The sequence below is a fragment of the Amblyomma americanum genome, chromosome 1 (genome assembly GCF_052857255.1).
Source record: "Amblyomma americanum isolate KBUSLIRL-KWMA chromosome 1, ASM5285725v1, whole genome shotgun sequence".
NCBI lineage: Eukaryota > Metazoa > Arthropoda > Arachnida > Ixodida > Ixodidae > Amblyomma > Amblyomma americanum.
Window position 1 is genome coordinate 207,854,359 of NC_135497.1, and position 22,957 is coordinate 207,877,315.

The 22,957-nt window shown below is 46.9% G+C and overlaps 1 pseudogene; it reads right to left on the minus strand.

Annotated features, from left to right (window-relative positions):
• Positions 1–15,975: 15,975 nt before the first annotated feature.
• LOC144116811 (U2 spliceosomal RNA) lies at positions 15,976–16,131 on the minus strand (annotated as a pseudogene).
• Between the last annotated feature and the right edge of the window lie 6,826 nt (positions 16,132–22,957).

The window sequence follows — 22,957 nt, forward strand, 5'->3', positions numbered from 1 at the left end:
GTTTCGTCGGAGCAGACATGCGCTCATCGTCTGCTGACATACGTACGTGTCGCGCTGTGCGAAAAGTGCGGACAGCGTCGTGTCCCTGATCTCCTGTCTCGCTTAGCGCTGTTTTTAGCTGCATGACTACGCACCAGCCAGGCCGACTTGTCCTCTTGTTAAGCTGGTCGATTTGGTGAAAATTTTTGATTTCTAGAATTATTTTCTTTCCTAGCCCTCAAGTCTAGTTTCGTGACGAAAAATTATAGCAAAATATTGAGTACAAATTTATAAATTACGCTTTTTAGAAGTGTGGTCGTCAAAAATTGTGAGGGAATTTCTTTGATTTCAGTGCCGCATTTCTTTGACCAAAGCGAAAGCGAAGATGCCATAAACGAGGGAATAAGCTTTAAGGTTCGATTTGTGACCTCTCACATTTGCGACTGGATCACTCACCTTCGTAATTCGCATGAAAATAAAGTGATTCCATTTGTCGCAAACTATTCCTGAGACGTTGAGGAGCGTAATAAATCTCTCGATTTTTTCCCTACACGTGCAGTACTGTGTTAGTTATTTCTTGTAAGAAACGCTTTCATGTAACAATGCATGCATAAGTACTGTCATATAGAAAAAGAACTAATCGTGTCATCGTACAGAACAGGGCTTTATGTACATGCTGGCATAAAAAAACTGCGCACTATCTACTCAATTATTAGAGACCTTGGGGGGACTTGACGACGGTGTTAATTACAATTACCCAGAACTGCACCAGGTATAGCTAAAAATAAAAGGAATTACTGAAACTAGCGTAGGAATTTCATATTTGCACCAAGTTTAGTCACATATCGCATGCATGAATAACGAAAACACTTTTCATTGCCGCGTCCCCTCTCAATCTCGCCACGTGTCTGTTAGTAGCACGCCTGCGGCTGCTTCTTTCCAAACAAGTTTCGTGATCATGTACTACCTCATGAAACATGACACATGCATGATGCAATGAAAAAGCATATGGCGTTTAGCACACTTAAGGTACGCTATTCTAAGCACACCAACGCGACCGCGCAAGATTGACACAACTTACCAGACTTCTCTCTACTCGAATGAAGTCGTCATATCAAGAAACAGTTTCAAGTAATTATTAAATGTCATAAAACGCGCCATTAAAACATGGTGTGCTATTAACAAAAAAACGCATTCCTTGGGGGCGAGTGAACCTGTCGGCGCCCCGTGCACTCCGGCTCAAGGTGATAAGTAGGTACGTGTGCAGCTGCATATGTCTTTTTTTTCCTTGGGCAATTATCAGCCTACTATCCTGAAGTTCAGGTGAATGAACGCAGTAACTTGCATGCTATTAAGTGCATTGAGTGGCAGTGCCTATCGACTCCCAGACTTCGCGCCAGACAGCCAATGCCTGTTAGCCAGTTTCCGAATGCGGCATTTATGCGCGAGAAACCTATCGAGGCTAATTTAATATTTTTTATGCTACTACGCGGATCCAGCAGTGACGCAGCTGGTCAATACATGCTGCTTCTGCAGTGCACAGGCTTGAAGCAGCCGCCGGTAGCTGCGGCAGCTGCGGTAGGCACGGGCAAGCGGAACCTGTTTTGCCTACCATGCGAAAGTCGCTGCTAACATCAGCGCCACCGCATCTTCGTGACGTCGCGGGGTGAAGGAGGTCCAAAGGTGGCGCTGCGGTCGGCAGCGACGCGGGGTGTAGGCAAAAAGCAGCGCGCCTACACTGCGCCAAGCTACGCTGCCATCGAAACCAACAGGTGTATGCGAATATTTCAAAGCGTGCGCGTCGCTTGTGGTTAGAAACATTTTTGTTGATGCTCGGAGAGTAGTTCTGTACTTTTTCAGCCTATTCGCCAGACGGACTTAGTAGGCGGAGCGCTGCATCGGGTGCTTCTCCGCTCCTAGTTGGCGGCAAGTAACAGCGCAGTGCTACGGCAGATGAACGCGCTGATTCTGGTGTGGGCTAGTTGATGGATACTTTCTACGACACAGATTGACACAGAGCAACGAAACGAGGACGAGAAGAAGAAACACGAAACACAGGGTGGGCGCTGATAGTATGCACCAATTAGTCCACACCAGAATCATCTTAGAACGTATTTCTCCTACATTGGGCTCTTTTTTTTTTCTGTCAACGACCTATGCACGATTCTGACATAGCCCTGGTCAACCTGGTAGCTGTCACCACCTGCAAGTCGAGAGTCAGCGCCCGTCCTGTGTATCGTGTTTCTTCTCGTCCTCGTTCCGTTGCGCTGTGTCAATCTGTGTCGTAGGAAGGCGCGAGGTATGGGGAGGAACTAATCGTCTACAGTTCTCGACTTAAGCTATGTTGTTATGCTATGTTGCTACAAGTTATCAACTTATGGGCCGATAAAGCATATCCGATCGCTAGTGCAAGATAGGACGACGTGATGCACGACGCGAATCAGCTTTCTTACACGACGAACCTTGTAATGTGCTTCCTATTTTCACATAGCCGCTTCCCTCCGGAGAACTTGGAAATTAATGAACAATATAGCTGCTTTGAATAAGGCAAATGTGATCCGAGAGCTCCACGAGCGCATTCATAAACGTTTTCCTCGAGCTCCAAACGAAATTTACGCTCACTCTGCTAAGCTACAAAATTTTGCTTCTTATTTTAGAATTTATTCATGTGTGCGCATTCTGCTTGATTGGGTGGCTTTTGGCGCGGAATTTTCTGTGTTTGCCAGGTTCTTATCGACCTACAATGTGAAAATTCAATTAAGTTGGGAAATAACACTGCGCGACATTGTCGAGACCCTATAGCGTCGTTCGACTGGCGTTGAAACGACACACTTGTTGAAATTCGCGAAAATGAATACAGAGAAAAAACCGTCGTGCGTGCTACTGCCCGAGTCCGGTGCTTCTTCCAGCGCGGCACGGTGTGGACGCCGAATTAAGGCGACTGGCGGCAGCTTAATTTTTGTCTTTACTTTTGAGCGAAGTGATGCTCGGGACGTTGTCCGGGTGATAAGCACCTGAAAAAGGCCCCCCGAGTTCAACTTACGATCCCAAGCACACAGAATGTCGCGCCTAAACTTATGCTGAGAGCACGCCAGAATGAGAGCGAGTTGCATGCGTTACTTGATTTTTTCACAGTTCACGCGACCGAAGAACAACGATGCGAAGTCAGAGACACGAACCAACTTATTAGATTTGAATGCAGAAACGCAATGTAATAACCCAAGGGGTGAAATGAGCTCGGCGTAATAACCCACGAGCTCGGCTGTAATAATTATCCGCGAAGCCGATCCGTCGCCGAACTTGTCTTGCTCCTCGGCCCCTGCCCGTCGCTTTCGCGCCTATCTGACTGCAATAAACTCGTGGAAACTTATGCCGCTTTCTTTCTTCTGCATTGCGGCTCAACCAACCGTACCACAATTTGTCGGCACGCCGTGAATTGTGCCCAAAAACACGCAAGCGTGGCGCACCCAATGCGGAAGGTCCCACTTTTTGCCTACACAACGAAAGTCACTGCTGACGCCAGCGCCGCCGACCGTGGCCTTCCTGGTGGCACCGCGAGCGATGAATGCCGACGGCCGCCGCATGGAGCGCTGCAAGTCGGGAGGGTGCCGCCGAGCCGCAACGCTCTCGCAACATCGGCAAGAGGACTAGTGCATTTTTGCTTTCGTTCAGCTGTAATCGAGCAAAGCTGTCATGGAGGCAGCTGACTATAGGTTTCAGGGTTTGTTTTGAGTCTCTGTCGAGGAGCTGCACATTTAGCACTTGTCGCTTGCGCGAAAGCTGCTGTGAAATTCAGCACAACTTCGTGTTTCGAAACACGAAACTTGTGCTGTACATAGATATCTTTTATATATATAGGAAGTACTTTTTCGGTAACATTTTCTCTAATAAAGTAGGCGAAACGCTTCGGTTAATTTTATTGGATTATATTTAGCTGTTCTCGCTGTGTACGTACTACATTTGCGAACGAGTAAACACATGCAATGTGAATAACGCAGGAAACACAGTCGTGCAACACTCGTTTTTATTCGCGTGCAATACCAATCGCGGACATGTCACAGAAGTACAGCAAGCAGGGCCCATATGTGCACGTGAGAAGCATTTATTGGCAGCGACGCAGTTTTAGAAACTTATGCCGCTGCCTTTGCGCTTCCCTCTCTTTGTTGAGGCCTTTGACAAAAAAACGAAACCTTAAAGGGACACTGAGGAGAACTCTATCAATTTTTTTTTGTTAGCAAAATCTGATAGTTCGTCATTTCATGACTTTGTTGCCGCTTGACCGGGCGCGAAAGATGCAGTTATTTCAAAGAAATTTGGATTCGAAGTTGAAAAAGTTTTTCCCGCCGCTCTGATTCAAACTCAGGGAACTCTTATGATGCCACGGCAACTCTTATGACGTCTAAGAACGGAGTGACGTGAAACGTGACGTAAACGCAGACTCTGTGATTTCTGACGGCTAGCGGTGCGGTGCGCAAACCTTCCTTTACTAGCATCAGAGATTAGTGGCTTCCATGAAGTAAGGAAAATTCCTCCAAGGTGGCGCCTTTTGTCCTAGGAAGTCATCACGCTTTTACTTGCGAGATTGGCCTGTGGCGGCGACACCTGTATTTCGGTTCTTGCTATTTTCTACATTACAAGAGCTTTGTTTTCAGTAAGAGTGGCGTTTTTGTGATCAGGAGCTGCTATTCTATCGATACAAGCCAATTTCAATTTCTCCTCAGTGTCCCTTTAAGAGAACATAAAACTTTACAACGGTAGATAAAACTGCCTTTTCATGCTCTGAGCAGCCAAGTTGAGGAAAAGACAGTGCCTGTAGCTGACTCGAAAATTCAACTAAACTCATTTCATGGAGCTGGTTTTTACTAAAAAACACAGTAAAGGCATCTTCCACGGCCTTTACAGCAGTTGACAAGCTCTGGCTGGGGTACACTAGGCCCCCATTGTCAAAATGGCTAGTAAAGTACGAAGCGGCGTCGGCACTTGCTTCAGCTTTGCTTACACATAGGCAGCCTGCACACTGTGGACAACAGTTCTTAGCAATGATCTTTCTTGCCACGTAGCCTGTAGTGTAGTAGATCAAAGCACTGTGGCTCTTCTTCTCTATGCACGATGCATGGTCACTGCTAGACACGACAGCTTGAACTACATCTTCAGCTTCACTGACGTTTCCGTGGTCAAGAAGGTCATCTATTTTGTCTGAAAGGAACTTACTCGTAGTTTCACACACCTCCTTTGGGCTCAGCAGTGCTTTGATTACGTTTGGGGTGCAGTTCACTCCTCTAGGTGGCTTTGCCACGTTGTAGAATGCGAGTAAATTCACAGTCATCAGAAACTGTGACACTGTCGGATGGTCGTTACAGCCAGACGACTGTCTAATTATACCAAAAAGGTTTTCAAGCTTATCCTGGCTTAATCTGGATATTAAAAGATACTTGAAACCCACAGTCGACGTCAGGTAGGACAACAAGCCAAGTGTACTCTTGATGGTAACCCTTAGCCCAGCAGACGTGCTTTCTGTAAGAAAACCACCACCAGCTGGTTTTGCAGTTTGCTCCCATTCCTGAGGATACTCTAGGAAGCTTTTCAGAAATTGCACATTGGACTGTCAGGCTTGAGTGCCTTCTCGCTTGTTCGCGATGTCATAACACGAATCAGGCGATTCATTTCTTTTACGAAATCTACTGTCGGCTGCACGGTCCTATGTGAGGCTTCAATGTGTTCTCTATAAATGAAAAGTCCTTTGATGACCTGGTCGCTGAAGAGCTGAAATGCGATGTCCACTTTCATTTTTTCAAAGCAGTTTGGCTTAAGGTGTGCATTTGTCAGGCTTGGTATAACTTTCAGTGTAACATTTTCTCGATCCGCTTCGAAGGCTGCTAGTACAATACCAATGTGAACCTGCCCAGCTGGTGTCAGGTATCCTTTTCCAACAAATCCATTTCTCACATTCTTCAAAAGGTGTGGAAAATCTGACAAAAAATAGAGCTGCCTTTTAGGATCCACTGGGTGTTTGGTGCTGCTCCGAAGGTGGCTTGGAGAACCTTTGAAAAAAAAAACAACTTGCGATCAGTTTCTTCATCACAATATTTAAACATTAGAAACATGAAATCTGCACTAGCACCATGCACACTCAAAACAATCTTGCATTTTGCGTGAAATTACAGCCTTACCCTGTATTCCAAACAGCCGCCACATGCTCCTATTCCAGCTGGCGCCGTCGCATGTTATGCAATCCACGAACAGACCAGCCTTTTCCGCAAGGACTGTGGTTTCCAAAATGATTTTCGCCAGTGTTGGGGCCTTCACATTGCCCTTTGAGCCAAAACCACCAAGGATTTGCGTCCATTTTCCTGCGGAAAGGTAATCTCTCACAAATGTACGTGCGTTTCACGTATAAAGTTGCGAACTGTAACCAAGAGAAAAAAAAGTTTACCAGTAAATGGCTGAAACAGCACAATCATCCCATGGTCTGCCAGCACATTCTTCTGGTCAGCAGGTGTATGACCTCCAAGGTCAACAAAGCCTTCAATATCACCTGAATTGTAAAAAAAAGCACAGGAAAAACACCTTGTTTTATGCGCAGACATCTCTCAACACAGATCAGAATACGGCAAAGGTGCTAAACCAGCATAAAAAGAAATACGTGCTAAAAGACTTGACGATCGAATATTACCAGAGCACTGCACGGCTCGAGCAATATTGTAGTGCTTAGCAGAACATCGTATTTTTCTCATACTGTAAAAGTTCGCTGATTCGTGCTTCAATGGACAGGAAAAAATGTTCGCATAGTCTGAAATTAAGTTCGAACTATCGAATGACCCCGAAAAAAAAAACTGACAAGAACCGCTTGCATCGCGGTAAATTTATTTGGTGAAAGACTTGGCAGTAGTTGCTTGTTATTTTAGATGAGAACGGCGCAACAATCACTATTTTTAGCGGTGGAGCTCTGCCGCTAGTGCATTGCACGCCGCAAGCGCCGAAGATTCACGGGCGATGAATACGGTATTGCTCAGCAGCTCCGAAGCGGCAAGAAAAAAATGTGGATAGGGAAGATTAGCGAAACAGCCAACCAATGCTATAAACGGCGCGTAGCTGGGTTTGGCTGGCTGACTAGTGCGGTTGGGCGTACTTTTAAGAAAAGCAAAATCGAAACTATCAGTGTGTCCGCTCTTGTAGATGAGGCCGTCCGTCCGCCATCACGCCTGCCGATCAGCGCAAGTCAGAGGTGCGCGAGTGATTCTGCAGCACAGAATTCAGCTTTGAGGGGGGCTATTTGGACGACCGCTTGCCGAACCGATACCTGTATGTACACAACCTCCTTTGGGAGCCCGTTCGAATTAACCAGTGCGAGACCCGTAGCTTCCGAAACAGCGAGCGTGCAACGCCATAGACTTGCATAGCGTTGGCCGGGACCGCGCCGGCAGTTCGAATTATGCGGATTTTCGCATTGCGGGGTTTGAATCAAAGAGCTTTTACCGTATACACAGAACGGTCCAAGAATTCATTGCAGCTATACTCACCAGCTGATTTCACATTTAGGTGCTCCGAAAGCTTTATTTCGTCAATGACGAGGCCACCGTGACGACTGTAAGCATCCATGGTCTTTGTTTTTTCATTTAGGGCATCGAAGACCTTTTTACTGAGGCCAAAGCCACCCTTGAAGCGCTGTAGGTACTTTTTCAGGCAAGTTCGCCCTGGCAGAACCATAATAGACTGTCTGCGGAGATGTTCATACAACTTCGAGCTTCGCATCCTCACCAGCATACATTCTAAAATCCACTCATCATCGTATCGCATTCCCTTGTGTGATTTTCGCCTTGCAGCAAGGAAACAACTCTTTACAACCAGCTGCTGCTTTGAGGGAAGAGATTTAATTTTGCTGTTAAATGTCTCTTCACTAAGAGCCTCATTTCGCTCTTTCATGTGAGCCACCTGTATCCTTGCATTTGCCAATCTTTTCTTGGTTCTTGACAGGCTTCGAGAAATGTTCCTGCACTGTTTCTTTTCATCAGATTTTCTGGCAATTTCACTTGTGCTTTTCTTTTTTTCTGCACGCTTGGTTTTGAGCCAGAATCCTTTGGTACTTGCAGAAAGCGCAGGATTCACCTTCAGACCTCACAGATAATGAACACTTCTCAGAAAAAATCATGCCTTTGTAGGAGGTGTGCTTTCCTAAGGCCGGCTTTATGCCGCATCCATCACAAAGATTTGTCAAGGCAACTTCCTTGATCAAAGTTTCGGCCTCTTCGCAAGTAGTGACGATGTGTTTTGACTTTTCCCTTCCCCTGAGGTAAACCGTGGCTACCACTTATTGTCTATCAAGTAATGGCTTTGCAAATGCTACCATCTTTTCAATGAAGACGTTAGCGAAGTTATTTTTTTCAGCCTCGCAATAGGCGTACGCTAATGAATCGACTGTCACGGATGGCACTTTCATCCATATCACTGGAATAGCGACATTGGTGAATGGATGGAGACGATCGTTGGTTGTTCGTGGTCGTTCGTCACCAGCATTTTGCGCTTCGCCAGCGCTTCCTTCTGCAGAAACACAGCGTGGGGTGGTGCACTTTTCAGTTACTGCAGCTCCGCTGTTGGTGTCAGATGCTTCCATGCTCACCGATTCAGCATTATCAATGCCCGAGCACAACTCGGAGGCTTCCGACGCAGCACGCCGGTGACGCTTTGCTGGAGGCTCTTGCTGGCACAGATTTCTAGTTTTTCTTTTAGCTGACACTTTAGGCAGAATGTGTTCTGGGTAATGCGTGAATATCGAAGGCACGGCGTCGGGTTTCAGGCGCGGTTTATCGCGGGGAAGCTCGCTGGTAACACCATTTACGCTGACACTGAATGTGCGCTCGATACAACTGCTCTCAAAATGTTTCTCGCAAACCACAGCAGCTGGCGTCAGCCTTCTGTCCTCTATTTTGATGTTTCTTTCTCATTCTGCAAGCCGCGTAGCATCAGATGGTGCAGTAAACATGGAAACACGTTCCTTGTTCGAGCGGTAACCGCTTTTACACATTGGCACAAAGCAAGTCTTCTCTTTGCACTGTCGCTTTGGCTTTGACATCTTTTTTGTGCAGTCACATGTAGCTCGTTTAGTGGTGGACACGGGAAAAAAACAATCGAGAGCTCAGTGCATGATTTGACTACACGGTGAAAGCACGCAGAACGGATACACGCACGCACAAAACCGACGAAATCACCACAGAACTGCTCGGAGGAGCGGATGCGTCGACTTTCATCTGCAAGGAGCCACACAGGACAACATACACTGCACCTCAGTCAACAAAATTTCGTGCACATGCAGGTTAATCGCGCACGCACAAGACCAGGTCGCTGCCTTCCGAAGCGAGAAAACCGCGTCGTCTGCTGCGGCAGCACCCTCCCGACAAGCAGCGCCCTCTGCCGCCATCGGTGGGCTTTCATTGCAAACGGTGCCACTTGCTCCCATTGCGCAGCGCTGGCGCTCGGCACACTAACCAGTATATTCTAGGCAGTATAGCCTGACGCTTGTCTATACTTCGGAGCGGACAGCGCAGCGCAAGCGCTTGCGTACGCACAGCTAAATCCGTCTACTGTCTAGTATCTCCCTGCGTACTGGAATATATCGACTCCAATTATGGAACCATGCACGAGTCGAGGTTGGACGCATCAGTAGTGGTTCTGACGGCTGGCTGTATGCATGGTGTCTACAAACTGCCTATTTTTGGATCAGTTTCATTATCGCAGTCGAGGCGTGGCCAGTATACCAGCTGTCTTGCTCTTGATTTGCATTTGGTTGTACCGAGATGACCCCCATGCACTCGTTTTAGAATTTCTGGCCGCATGCTTGCGGGAACCACAACCTTGGTCCTTTTCAGTAATATTCCGTTAATTACCGAAAGATCAGAAGGCACGGGTTTAAGCTGGCCTGTGACAGGTTTTCCTTTCGTAATATGCTGCAGTACAACCTTGAGGTATGGATACGACGCGGCCTCCTGTAGCAGCAACTTTCTTTTGTGGTTTGTTTTGTGTAATGCTGCCTTTTGCTAGTGCTGTTACTAATCTTAAATCAGTGTGTGCTGTAACTATATTCAAATTTTTTAGCTGCTGTTTTTGTTTTTGTACGTATATGTTATTCCCACTCCCCTCTGTAACGCCTAACGTCCCTGAGGGTAAATAAATGAAATGAAATGAAATGAAGTGGGAGAACTTCTCACAGTCAAATACAAGAGAAAGAGCCTCTTTCTATCGGAGAATACCGTTGCTCGGTATCTGTCAGAGCTCTAGACGCGTAAACCACTGGCCTACAGCCGTCCTCGTAACTCTGCAGGAGAGCGGACCCAATACCGCTCTGGGAGGCATCTGACGTCACTTTTGTTTGCTTGCATGGATCAAAAACTCTAAGTAGTGGTTTCTGGCTTAGTGATCTGCATATGCCTCTCCATTCTTCATGATGATGTGTCCAGTCAAATATGGCGTCCTGCTTGATGAGAGATCGCACCGCAGCCGTTTTCCGGAATCTGACGATGGCAAATATTTGCTGAAGTAATTAACCACGCCCAGCAACGTCTGAACTGCAAGCTTGTTAGCGGGCCTTGGCACTATACTGGTGACCAAGGCCGGATTTGGGCTGATTACTTTGTCGCTGATGATATCGCCCAGAAATTCTATCTCTTGCACACCGAACTGGGATGTTTGCGCATTGGACGTCAAGCCTGCTGACTGCGCTGCTTTCAGCGCGCTACGAAGCCGCCGGTCATGCTCTGCCTTACCAGTTCCACAAATTAGCACGTCGTCCACATATGTACAGTCGAGCGCGATTTGAAGGTTATCGCGCGAGCGTCGGCCGAGAACATGAACAGCGCCATGGCCCAGAATTCTCTGCCGAGGCGAGGGAGGTATCAGGCCAGCTTCCCTCATTCTTTTTGCTGTTCCTTCAGCAGCTGTCACTCCCTCCTGGGCTATCACTTTTTTCTTTTCTTTTCGAAGGCTCCAAAGAAGATAAACATGGAAGCACGCGGCAAGTAAAAGCGCCAGTTTGGGTAAAAATGCACGGTATCTATTATTTTTCATAGCTTTCGCGTCGCCAATTGCACTATGACGAAGTATTCTAGCCAGACATGCCCTAAACATTTTAAAAATGAAGATATTTTATGTGCGGTCGTCGAGAACTCACGAGCGCATCACGTCGTCGAGCGCATCACGATTTTCTTGAGTTTCTGACTACAGCCCGATCCATCTTATTATCACTGTCGCAAGGAGCGACCGGAAGCTGAAAGGACGCAGCATAAAAATTTGCATAACTGCGCTAAATATGGATAGATTTTGTGCATAAATAAGAAAAATAGTCTTAATTATACTGTTTCCTTCAAAGCTCTGTAGTTACACACGTGCGAAGCAGAGCGAAATCATCACCGAGGAAAGGATTCACATGTGCAAGCTGGCCCCTGAGGCCGAGATCAGACAACGCGGTCGAAATTAGAATGTGTGCGGCAGCCAAGCCGGAGCTGCGGGTCGCAAATAAGAGACAGACGAGGAACGATAGAGTCACTAAGGCGTTTAAATGTCGATAAACGCTAACCGTTCCGATATGTGTTCGGGCTACTATGGCCTCTAAATGGTGCTGCGAATTTCAGTGATGGTTGTGTACAGAATCACTTCACTTTCGATATCAGTGGCATCGTATAGGGAGACGGCTAAGCAATGAACTACCACTGAAAATGGCTGTGTCATCGATGCTTACCCATTAATGTTGATTACACTCAAATTCATTTAAATCGTTATTTATTGGCTTTCAAAAGAGACTAATGCATCTTATGCATTATCAAAGACTTAGCGCTTTGACCTCGGTCCTAATACTTCAACGCGGCGCCCATTCTTTCACGTCTTTTATCCTTTTCGGGATAGAAGCGAACAAAGATTCTGAAAGTTCTGGGTCCTGTCGGAGGACACTCCACTCCCCCTCAACGGCTGCCCACAGAGTGTCTGCGTCAATGTTCGTCAAGTTGGAGCGAGCCAGCCGTGCCTTCGTTAAACCCCAAACATTTTCGATTATGTTCAGATCGGCGCTTTTTGGTGGTCAGAGGAGCTGCGCAATTCCAGACTTGGTGAGATTTTCTTGCACTGATGATGTGTGTGAACAGGGCAGCCGTCGTGTTGGAAATAAAAACATCCATCAGGGAAAGGTCCGTTCACGGCGAAAGGAAGGAGGACAGTGTCGATGATCTCGTTGTAGACTTCGGCCGTGAGCCTCCCTGGGATGCGGAAGAAGGGACCCAGACCGGCGTAGGTTATTTCACCCCAGACGTTGACCGAGACACCCCCGCTTGCTCCGACATCGCGGACGTTTTCACCTTCATAGCTGCAATAAAATTGATGCATCGAATTTAATAACCAGAATTACGCACAGGGCAGTTACCACAATATAATGTTAGACTGAGCGCTAGCTGCTCAGGTATTTTCAGCTCGTTATACACTGAGGTAAAGAATTTCAGAGCGACGTGCATATTTTCTAGCTAGAGACCACCGATTTTAGTTCTGCACACTTACTCGCACTTCGACTGAAACTCCGCTACGGTATGCCGGTCTTAATGCCTCTCCTCGGGCGGTGGATTTCACAGCAGCCGCCACACACGAAGCGTGCCATATTCCTCTGCTCTAGCCGTATACTCTCCCCCCCCTCATAACTAACTCTGGTCACATACTCCTCCTGTAAAGACCTGTTGGTCTCCTCCCATGGTAACGCCTGTCTTTCTCCTACGTGGTTACCACACTACTGCTGCGCTGCAACTTAAATCAAAGACGATGCAGTGAGCTCTGCAAAAGAAAATCACAGCTAACTTTAGTTGAAGAGAGAAACAGTCGTTCAGGGAGCACTCGCAAAAGAAGTTGATTGAAGAGAGCCGAGAATAAATAACCGCGCTTGGTGATGCTTGTGCGGCTACTCAATCTATGTTTGCTCGAATAAACTTCACGTCCCTGAAGGATGATGTCAAGAAGTTTGCGGGGATACGGTGGCTGCAGCTGGCACAGGACAGAGTTAACTGGACGAACACGGGAGAGGCCTTCACCCTTCTGTGGGCGTAATATGGGTGGTGATGATGACTTCGCTGATAAAACTTAAGAGTGGGCCCAAAACCGCTGTTCTTGTGAAATGATATGCAAGAAAAGTAAATCTCACCGGCAGCCGTCGACACTCCAAACACGAAGTCGCTGGTTCCAGCAGGTAGAGAATGTCAATTCGTCACTAAATATGACCTGTTGCCAGTCCTCAACGCTCCATGCTTCGTGCCGATGTGCAAATTCCAAACGCTTCCTGCGATGTTCGCTGGCCAAAAGCGGCTTTCTCGCAGCCACGCGACTTTTAAGACCCGCAGCGTTAAGTCTCTTTCGGATAGACGAAAGACTTAGCCGAAGGCCAAGTTCTTTGTTTTTCTTGGCTGTCGTGAATGTATCGTAGACGGCGGCAGCTATTATCAGCGCGTCTTCCTCCGAAGTTGTTCTTCTGGGCCTTCTTTGATGCGGGGCATCTTCCAAGCGATTTTTCCCGGTGAAACACCCGAAGAATGCGGTTGACTGTCTTCTGAGGACGGTTCACTTTCCGGGATATCTCTCGCTGGGACATGAACTTTCCCAATGAAACAATGTCGTGGCGCTCCTCTAACGTAAGTCGTCGTGGCATTTTCCTTGCGACAAGTGGTCTGGGATCGCATCGATCATTGCAGCAGTTATATACCCTCATGAAAAAATGTTTCGCGGAATGTTATTGGTGGACAAAGACAATATGACGAGGCGATGTTGCGTTTTTATATTTTTGCAACTTCAAAGTCGTTCAAATCAAGAAGCGCCAAGCACTGGCTTTACCAGATCTTTCCCACCAATTTTGTTATCGCCCGCGAAGATACGAGGTAACCAAGTCCACACTTCATCGCAACCAATGGAAAGCTTAGAATAGAGAGAAAGGGTGGCGATTTCGTCGCGGGGGTGAAGCTTGTTGCATGGAACAGCGAACGAGGAAGAGAACAGTGCGAAATCATGATTTTTCCTGTTCCAAAATCGGCCACTAGGTGCATGGAGGGCTAGGCTGGTCGACGCTCGCGCGATAACCTTCAAATCGCGCTAGACTGTACGTACACGCGTGCGCCTGGCAGGCCATCAAAGATCTCGTTTAACGCCTTCTGAAATACTTCGCCAGCCGATGCAATGCCGAACGGCAGATGAAGAAAGCGGTAGCGACCGAAGGGTGTTGCAAACGTGCATACTTTTGATGAAGGCTGATCTAGCGGAACCTGATAGAAGCCGGCGTTGGCGTCGAGACGAGAGAAAAACTTCGCGCCTGTAAATTCATCCTCGATGTCTTCTCGGCGGGGCATTTGATAATGCTCCCTCTTTAGATATGCATTTATCCTCTCGGGTCCATGCAAACCCGTGGTTCGCCATCTTTGTTCCGAACAATAATGAGGGGACTTGCCCAATCCGTTGGCTCGCTGACTTTTTGAATGATGTGCTCTCGCTCCACACGCGTCATCTCGTCCCGAAGTGGTTGTTGCAGTGTCAACGGAACCCTTCGCGCCGGCTGTACAGTTGGGAAAGCGTCTTCTTGCAGATCTATTTCGTACTCGCGGTTGATGCGTCGAGTTGCTAGAAAGAGCTGAGAAAATTCTTCGAAGACGTCCCCGCTTGCCACGGTGCCAACCTCTCGATGAAGTAGCAGCCCAAGGCGTTCGCTCGCATCCAGCCCCAGGATAGCCTGGTAATCCTTTATTACCACGAAGAAGTCGGTGCGGATCTTTCAGTTGCCGATGAGGACAGGTACCGAGACGAAGCCGCAATGCTTAATGATGGCACCGTTGTATGAGCGCAGAGTTGCCATGCTGGATTTAAGGGGACCAACGTTCACCTTTCGGTACATTGAGAGAGAAATTAGGTTCGCTTGAGATCCTGTGTCTACCTTCGTCGACACCGCTATTTTGCCGATCGTTCTTTTGACGAGCCAATCGCGGTCTGTGCCGACGGCGCCGATCGAGACGTCTAGAACGTCGGCGACTCGAGTTCTTGATCTGCGACATACGGCGAAGTGGTTTGGTTGATTGCAAATACGACAAAATTTGCCGAACGCTGGGCACCGTCGAGGTTCATGTGACCTTACACACCGGGAACACACGTATCATTGCCGAGGTGGGCGTACTGTTTCTCGGCTTGAAGTGACAACCTCAACTTGGGCGTCATTTTTTTTTTTTTTACCACAATACGTTCTGGCGAGCTGCAGTCTCGGCTGCCTTGCACGTTGTAATTGCTTTTTCGAGCGTTAACGTCTCCCTCAGCAGCTTTTCACTCAGCTTTGTCGGGTTCGTGCCAAACACTATCTGGTCTCGAACCATGCCTTCTGTGAGACCGCGAAAGTTACAGCACTGAGCTTGGTTTTTTTAGATCCCGTAAGAAACTCTCGAAGGGCTCTGCTTCTGAATGTACTCGGGTGCGGAACACGTACCTCTCATGCACTTCATTCGGTTGCTCGACGCAGTATGCTTCAAACTTGGCGACGACGGCGCGGAAGTCCTCCTTGTTCTCCCCTGCGGAGAACACGAAGTTGTTGAAAACTTCGATGGCGTCCTGGCCTGCCACTCTCAGGAAGTACGCTATCTTTGCGGCCTCTGTTCGTGGTTTTTCAGTGCATTCCGTTGCTTTCAAGAACAGTTCAAATCGCTGCCTGAAAAGATTAAATTGAGTTCCTTCCATCATCTCCGGTTATCCGTAGTGCTCACTGCGGTGCGATGCTTCAAGGCTAATCCTACTTCTGACACCATGTATCAGTCATGGTGACTGGCAGAGTGGTGGACGCCAGTTCGTGACGACGGAACGAATGCCAGTAGTCTGTCTGTCTGTTGCTGCCAGGAAGAAAGGAAAGTGCACAGGCCTGCTCACTGGCTCAAGCCGAGCCACAATCGCTACCACGTGCAGATAGAAGGAGTTGAAAGATGGGATAGACAGACAGGATAGTAAAGACGCGCTAAAGACAAGGCCGATCCCGGAGGTAGTGCAATACCGGGCCAACCGGTGGCGGGAATGAAGCATCCTTCAAACTCTCCGCCACATTTCCAAAAATTAAGTCCAACTTGGACCCGTAACAGATACTCTACGGGTCCGGACAATCGCTCTGAATGCGAGTAGTAGTTTATTGCATCGTATATAAAGCCACGTTGGGCGAGAGGGTAGTGTTATCAGGAAAGGGAACATCGGCACATGTGTGCTCGGAAGCAAAGATAAATGCGCGTGCAAGCAGATATGGTACACACGTCAGCAGTCTAAAGTGTCTCTGCGGAATTTTAAAGGCGTAAACCTTTCTTGAGTGGCGTGGACGGAAGTTGTAGACGGAAGTTGACCGCACGAACTGTCAATCATAAGTTGTGTGGTAAATGAAACAAAAATGTACAAGTCGATTCAGCAACAGTTCATAAGCAACATATATTTAATGGGATAAAAAGCAAAAATGGAATAAATAAAAACAAGAATATAAAATAGGAAACATATATAGCATAAAAAGAAAATAAAAATAAATAAACGAAATTAAAAATATAATACGAAAGCAAACATAATAAAACAATAAAAATATGAAAAATGGAGGGACAAAGTGGACGTGAAAAGGCTTTCGCATTTCCGCTCATAAGGGGACTTCAGTGCAGTCCTGTAATTTTTTCTCCCCAAGTTGCGTTTTCGTCGAGTTCTGTGCCAAAAATTTCTGCTAAGATGAAAGGCTGGTTTCTTTCTTACTCTTATTAGTGCCGCCTTTGTTGGCCTACGTGCCCTGAAATGCTTGCAGTGCAAGAAGAAATAGGTGCGCTGATATAAACAAACTAAAAAAAACCATGTCTATCAACAAGTTTATTTAGCTAAAGTGCTCGAAGCGTACGCAATGGTTTGTTCTTTTTTTTAATTCTTTAGGTGATATGGCTTATGAGATGTAAAAGGCGTGGCGGTTAAGCTGGAACTGTCACAGCCAACCTCACGATTTCTAGACCACCGCTTTATTGGGGCCACTCCTCCCACTGTCTCTCGATCATCCCCTCCTTTTTCATTTTTCGAAGCCACTGGAGCCAGGATTTGCTCGGCCCAACTATAACGCGGCTGGCAGACAGCGCAGTATATGCCATCGGTAGAAAACGCACACACTTCCCGATGAGGGAGGTGACCGATTTCATCGCATGTTCTACTTTAGGCTACAGCTAGAACCATACATTCTTTTATTTGACAATTACTTTCACAATTTTTTATTGATTTGCGCAGTTAAATGCAAAACAAGAATGAAGAACGCGGCATCCTGCACCGTTTTTTTTTCTTTGAAAGGAGGAGAAAAGAAATGTCACAAGTAGAAAAAAATAGTAAATAGACGTGTAGAGACCAGCAAAGCCCACACACCTTCTAAATGGCGTATAAGATCGCAGGCTTTCTGTCTATTTTTATGTCTTTTTAATTCTCTGGGAGGGTCATTACAAGGGTCCTGGTATTTTCTTATGTTTCAACCTTCTCTACACGAATATTTCGGTACAACAACCAGTCTTGACATCTTTTTAGTGTATGATACGACACATAGTATTGCATGTTGTATGCTGCCGAACTGCTGTCTTCGTTTCTCACCTACTGATGGCTCCTCTTCGGTCTTAGGCTTCGGTCTAAGACGGAGGTGGGCAACTGCCGTCATTTTTACTTTTCCTTCCTCTCCCTCACTTTTGAATGCATGGCCCTCCCTCACCGTCGCCCTTATTTTGAAAAGTTATCCACTCTCTCTCACTCTCACGTTGAAAATTTGCTGGCCCTCCCTCGCCCTCACCCTCACATCGTCGGCGCTCCCTAACCCTCAACCTCACAACAGTCGTTTTAAAACTCTAGGTATTTTTTTGTAGCCGGCAACTTCTGGCGATATTGCTGAGTAATAAACATATGACAAGCCCTCAAGGCACTATTTTACGAGAGGCTAGATGATTATACTGTTGGTGTGTACATGAGACAAAACCGAGACAGTTACGAGCTGAGACCCAAAATATCACTGTGCCATTACTTACTGCACGCACTGCATTCATACATGTGCCCTGCACTTATAACATTACATTGTTATCTATATGCACTACTAAAATGAGTCAGCTCGTTGTTGTGTATGCGTAAGAAACTAATGTATGCCAAGAATACTTAGAAAAAAATGCAGTAGCGTTTACCACGACAATTACAATAAGTGCAAAGTACAGAATATGCTCAGAAAAAGGAAAGTTTGCAGGAATGAATGAATGAATGAATGAATGAATGAATGAATGAATGAATGAACTTTATTCCCGATAGCCTGGGTATTCTGAATTTCACTGCTTCTAAACTCCCGCCATTCCGTGCGTTTGCTGCATACTCGTCTGATGACGCGTTCATGCGCACAGATGGAAGGTGATGAAGACCTCGCTTTCATACTACAGCTATATGGTGCGTGACTGCCAATTTAACACGCGTGAACGCGGGTACGTTACGAAGACGACGACATTGCAAGAACAGATCGAGAGGTTGGCAGTTCGTACAGGCAGGATGTTAAGATTTCTCTTGACTGATTAAGATTCCTTCCCAAATACAAAACCCTAGTGCGCGGCGATGGGAGAGACTGCTGTCCAGCGACTGCTGTGAAGAAGAAACAAGGTCTGGCACAGCGAGCTCAACGGGCTGCAGTGACCAGCGGAACCCTGGACTAAGGGCAACTGACCATTGATTAAAAGTGAACGAGCTCGACAGAGAAGACTCCTGGGGATACAACCAAGGAAATAAAATCTCTGATGACGCCCCAAAATCACAGAGTAGAATAAAATTTTCTCCTCCTCCGCCTCCCAACTGATTGTTCATCTGAGGGAAGTGTATGAACCGACCGACTACAACATTTGTCCGTGAAGTTTCGAGACTGATTTATTTTCTTCTCTAGAAATGATTCCCCAAAACAAAAGTTGGTACGTATGTGTAGCGCCATCTTTTCCGACTAACCTGAGCTATCTATGTTATCTGATGTGGCAGCCGTTAGATGGCACTACATGTAGAAAAGTACGTTGTCACTAGTCTGCGCATTCTACTGTGAGTGAATGTGGAGAGATGGACGTCCACCTCGAACAGCGTGTAAAAATAAAATTCTGCGTGAAGCTTGGCAATACAGCCACACTTACGTATGAGCTCCTTCGTTACGCTTACGGCCAGACATTATCACGGGCGCGAGTTTTCGAGTGGCACAAGAGGTTCGTTTCGGGGAGAACGTCGGTGGAAGACGACACAAGGCAAGGGCGCCCTTCAAACTCACGGAATGAAAATAACGTGGCTGGGATCCGAGAAATCCTACAGCAAGACAGCACCACTACAGTCCGCATGCTCTCAGATGCTCTCGGCATTAGTAAGACAACAAGCCACCAAATTTTGCGTGAGAACTTGGGGAAACGAAAGCTGAATGCCAGACTTGTGCCGCACTTCCTGACACAGGACGAGAAGGACATGCGGGCATCAGTGAGCTCTGATTTGCTCTCCGAGGCAGAGAAGGATGCTGCATTTGAGCATTGCTGAAGACGAAACATGGAGTTTTCAATACGATCCTCAAGCAAATAGGCAGAGCGCCGAATGGCGGTCCACAAGCTCTCCGGCGTCGAGAAAGGTGCGGCGACAGAAGACCAAAACAAAGACGATGTTTATAGTTTTTTTTTTCGATGCCAAAGGTCTCATACACCACGAGTTCGTCCCACAAGGGCAGACGGTGTATTAGGGGTTTCATATCCGCATGTTCCAGACATGCGCGATGCACTGCGATGCCGTCGCCCTGACTTATGGGCATCTGGACAATGGAGCCTTCTCCACGATAACGCAAGGCTGCACACTGCTCCCAGCGTGACAAAATTTCTCGCGAAGCACAGCATTACTGTACTTCCCCATCCGTCATTCTCGCCTGACTTCTCTCCATGCGATTTTTTCCTGTTTCCTCGTGTGAATAGAGCCCTAAAAGGTCGCTGGATGGGGAGCGTGGAGGCCACTCAAGACGCCACGACAAAGGAGCTGACAACCCTGCCAAAAGAAGTGTTTTCCAACTGTTTCCAAGACCTCAAGAAGCGTTGGAAGCTGTGTATAGACTGCAAGGGAGACTATTTCGTAGCAGGGCCGCACAAATGATTTTAATGTTAAACGCATTTTTTAATAGACTTAGTCTCGGAACTTTACGGTCAAAGGTTGTATTAACCGGTGTAGCACTCCTTCCTGGCGATGTGCTCAGCCTTACCTCGCGTCTAGTGCTCTGTTGCTCTGTCTTTTTGCGATGTGTTTTTTGACGTTTCCTTAAAGGTTTGTAAATTATTCATTTAATGCAAATAGAATATATTTTCAGTATAATAAATACCATGCTTTAAAAAAAAGCTGTGGCGATGGCGTAGTAGTCTGAAGCAGCGGCCAGCGGAACTGCTTTTTTAGCTCCGCCGCGGGTTCGGATCCCGCTACCCCCTCTATAAAGTTCATTTATTTAGTGTTTCCGCAGTGCGATGACGGCTTTTCGCTGCAGTGAGGCTCTTATGCTGTCGCTTAAAATAAAACATTATTCAAGCCACTTCAAAGTCAAACGGGTCGTTGGAATGCAGCGTTTGGGATGAATAATGGTAATCACTAACTCCCCAAGTCTGGAGTGAACGATTCCTGTGGTTGCCATGTTAGTGCCCTAGCACTTCCGCTCCGTCGAAAAGCGGTTGTCTGTCTGTTCGAAGCCTGCTTCTAGCACGTGGGCCACCTTGGCCAGACGACGTTGTGACGTCATCACAAGCTGCCTACCAGATTGTGAGAAAACTGCTCACCGTGGCAGTTCTAATAATGATTAGTCGCGAGATTTTCATCACGAGCAACATGGGTCTCACAAGCCCCACCGATGGCAGCACCTGCCATCGCAGAGCAGTGGAGCGTATCTTAACCGCTGCACATCTGCGCCAGGAGCGAAGTCAGGATTCCCAGGTATCTGTGAATGTAGAGAATGACCAATACTACCGCAGTACAAATCTAAAATGATGCAGTGTCACGCAAACTTACATCGTATGATATATCAACCAAAGCCAGTTCCGGTAAAAAAAAACGCATAGAAAATCAAGGTAAACGATGCAAAACCATGAACAATGATGCTAGGGCATGATAATTTGTGGTTAACTTCAAGGTAAACCGCCAGCGATTTTTTTGCTTGCACGTCTACGCCTTACCCGAACGCTGAGTGTCAATTCCGTACCATGCCTGCAAGAAATTTGGTTCATAAAATCAGGCGTGCGATTACGTGGTCACAGGCCTTACCAGGGACAGAAATAAACCAAGAGATGTTTCTGTTACTTCGAGAGCAGTACAACTTTTTTTTTGTTTCGCACATCGTACAATGTAAGGCGGAGCGAGCGATGATTAAGACCAAGATGGTTAAGCTACTGCTTTATTTCAATGGTAAGATTACAGTGGTTTGCTTAGCCCACCACACTGCGGCACCACTTTCCTATATCGCAATTTCAGCGAAAATAGAAAATAGAAGATACGACTGTACTGAACAACTCACGGTGTGAATGAAAAATGTCCACACCAACGCCGCCAACAGGCCCTGATTTGACAGTGAAATATCGTAGAAGCATTTTTTGCGCGGCAGCCAGTTGTTTGAAACTTCACCGAACTGAAATATGGCTTCGTTCTATAAAATAAGGCTTAGAACATGCGAATTCAACAGCCTTACTAGGTACAATTTCCACATGTTTTACTATACACTCCGGTCATCTGACAGACTCGGGGCTGATAATGAAAATGTTTACTGCGGTACCAGGGTACTCGTTGGACCGGCGACCACCCGCACGGCCTGGCCCCTTTTAAAATCACTGTCCAGGGTGTTTCATCTAAGACTTCACACAAGAGCGCTTTTTTCGGCATAGCATTGTCAGCGGTGAAGTATACATCACTGCGACGAAGAAGGCGTGCGGCTCCCCGCCTTTTATGTTAGCCTCGTGTACCTCCAGACCGCAGAAAATACATCTTCCCCGGCAACCTTCACCCCAAGAACTATCGCTTTAAAATGGAAATTCATAACAGGCTGCATAGACAAAAAACGTTAGTCCGGAGTATTGTTCAGGTCACCACCCTCGCCCAACCTCAGGCAGTGCAGCTTGCCCTCCCGCACCCTCACCTCATAATATCTTCCCTCCTCGCCCTCACCTCATCATGTCTTCTCTCCCTCGCCCTCACGTCAATATGTCTTCCCTCCCCCACCCTCGTCCTCACGAATTTTCAAGCTTTCATCCGCCCTCACCCTCACCTCACCGAGTGAAATCCTCATGGGGTGAGGATGAGGACGCCCTCATGAGGGCTCGCCCTCGTGAGGATGCCCCCCCCCCCCCTACCCCCTCTCTGGTCTGAGAACAAGCATTTTTCGTGTTAAAAGGACACCGAGGATAATTCCATCGAAATTTGTATCAGTAAAAATACATTCTATAGATCTTTCTGGCTAGGTCGACGCCTGTTCGGCAACAAAATGAGCATATATTTCTGACAAATTAGGATTTAAAAGTATGACACTTATTTTTTTCCGCCACTCGGTTCGAACTCATGTCAAGACTGAAAGAGGAATCCGTGAATACCGTTTGGAAGTGAATCGCTGGGTAGCCCAGCCTCATGGATTCGCGCGAAAAAAAAAAATTGCCTTCTCGCCGTAGTAGTTTGCTTCCGAAAACGGCCGGGGATGGCAATGTCAACATTTTTTTTCACATTTTTCTAGCTTTTAAAAGCTCAGGTTTTACTGAAAGTGCGGATTATGTCATTAGTACGCGGTAATCTGTCGATGCAGGCCAACTTTAACGTGTCCCCAAATTATCCTTCGCCAGAAGTTGCGGTGCTGAGGGAACATCAAGCCACGAAGAATATTGGAGCAGGGCAACAGGCAGGATGCACTCGGGTTTGTCAGTATTTTAAAGGGACTATGCAACGAATAAAAAGTCACTTT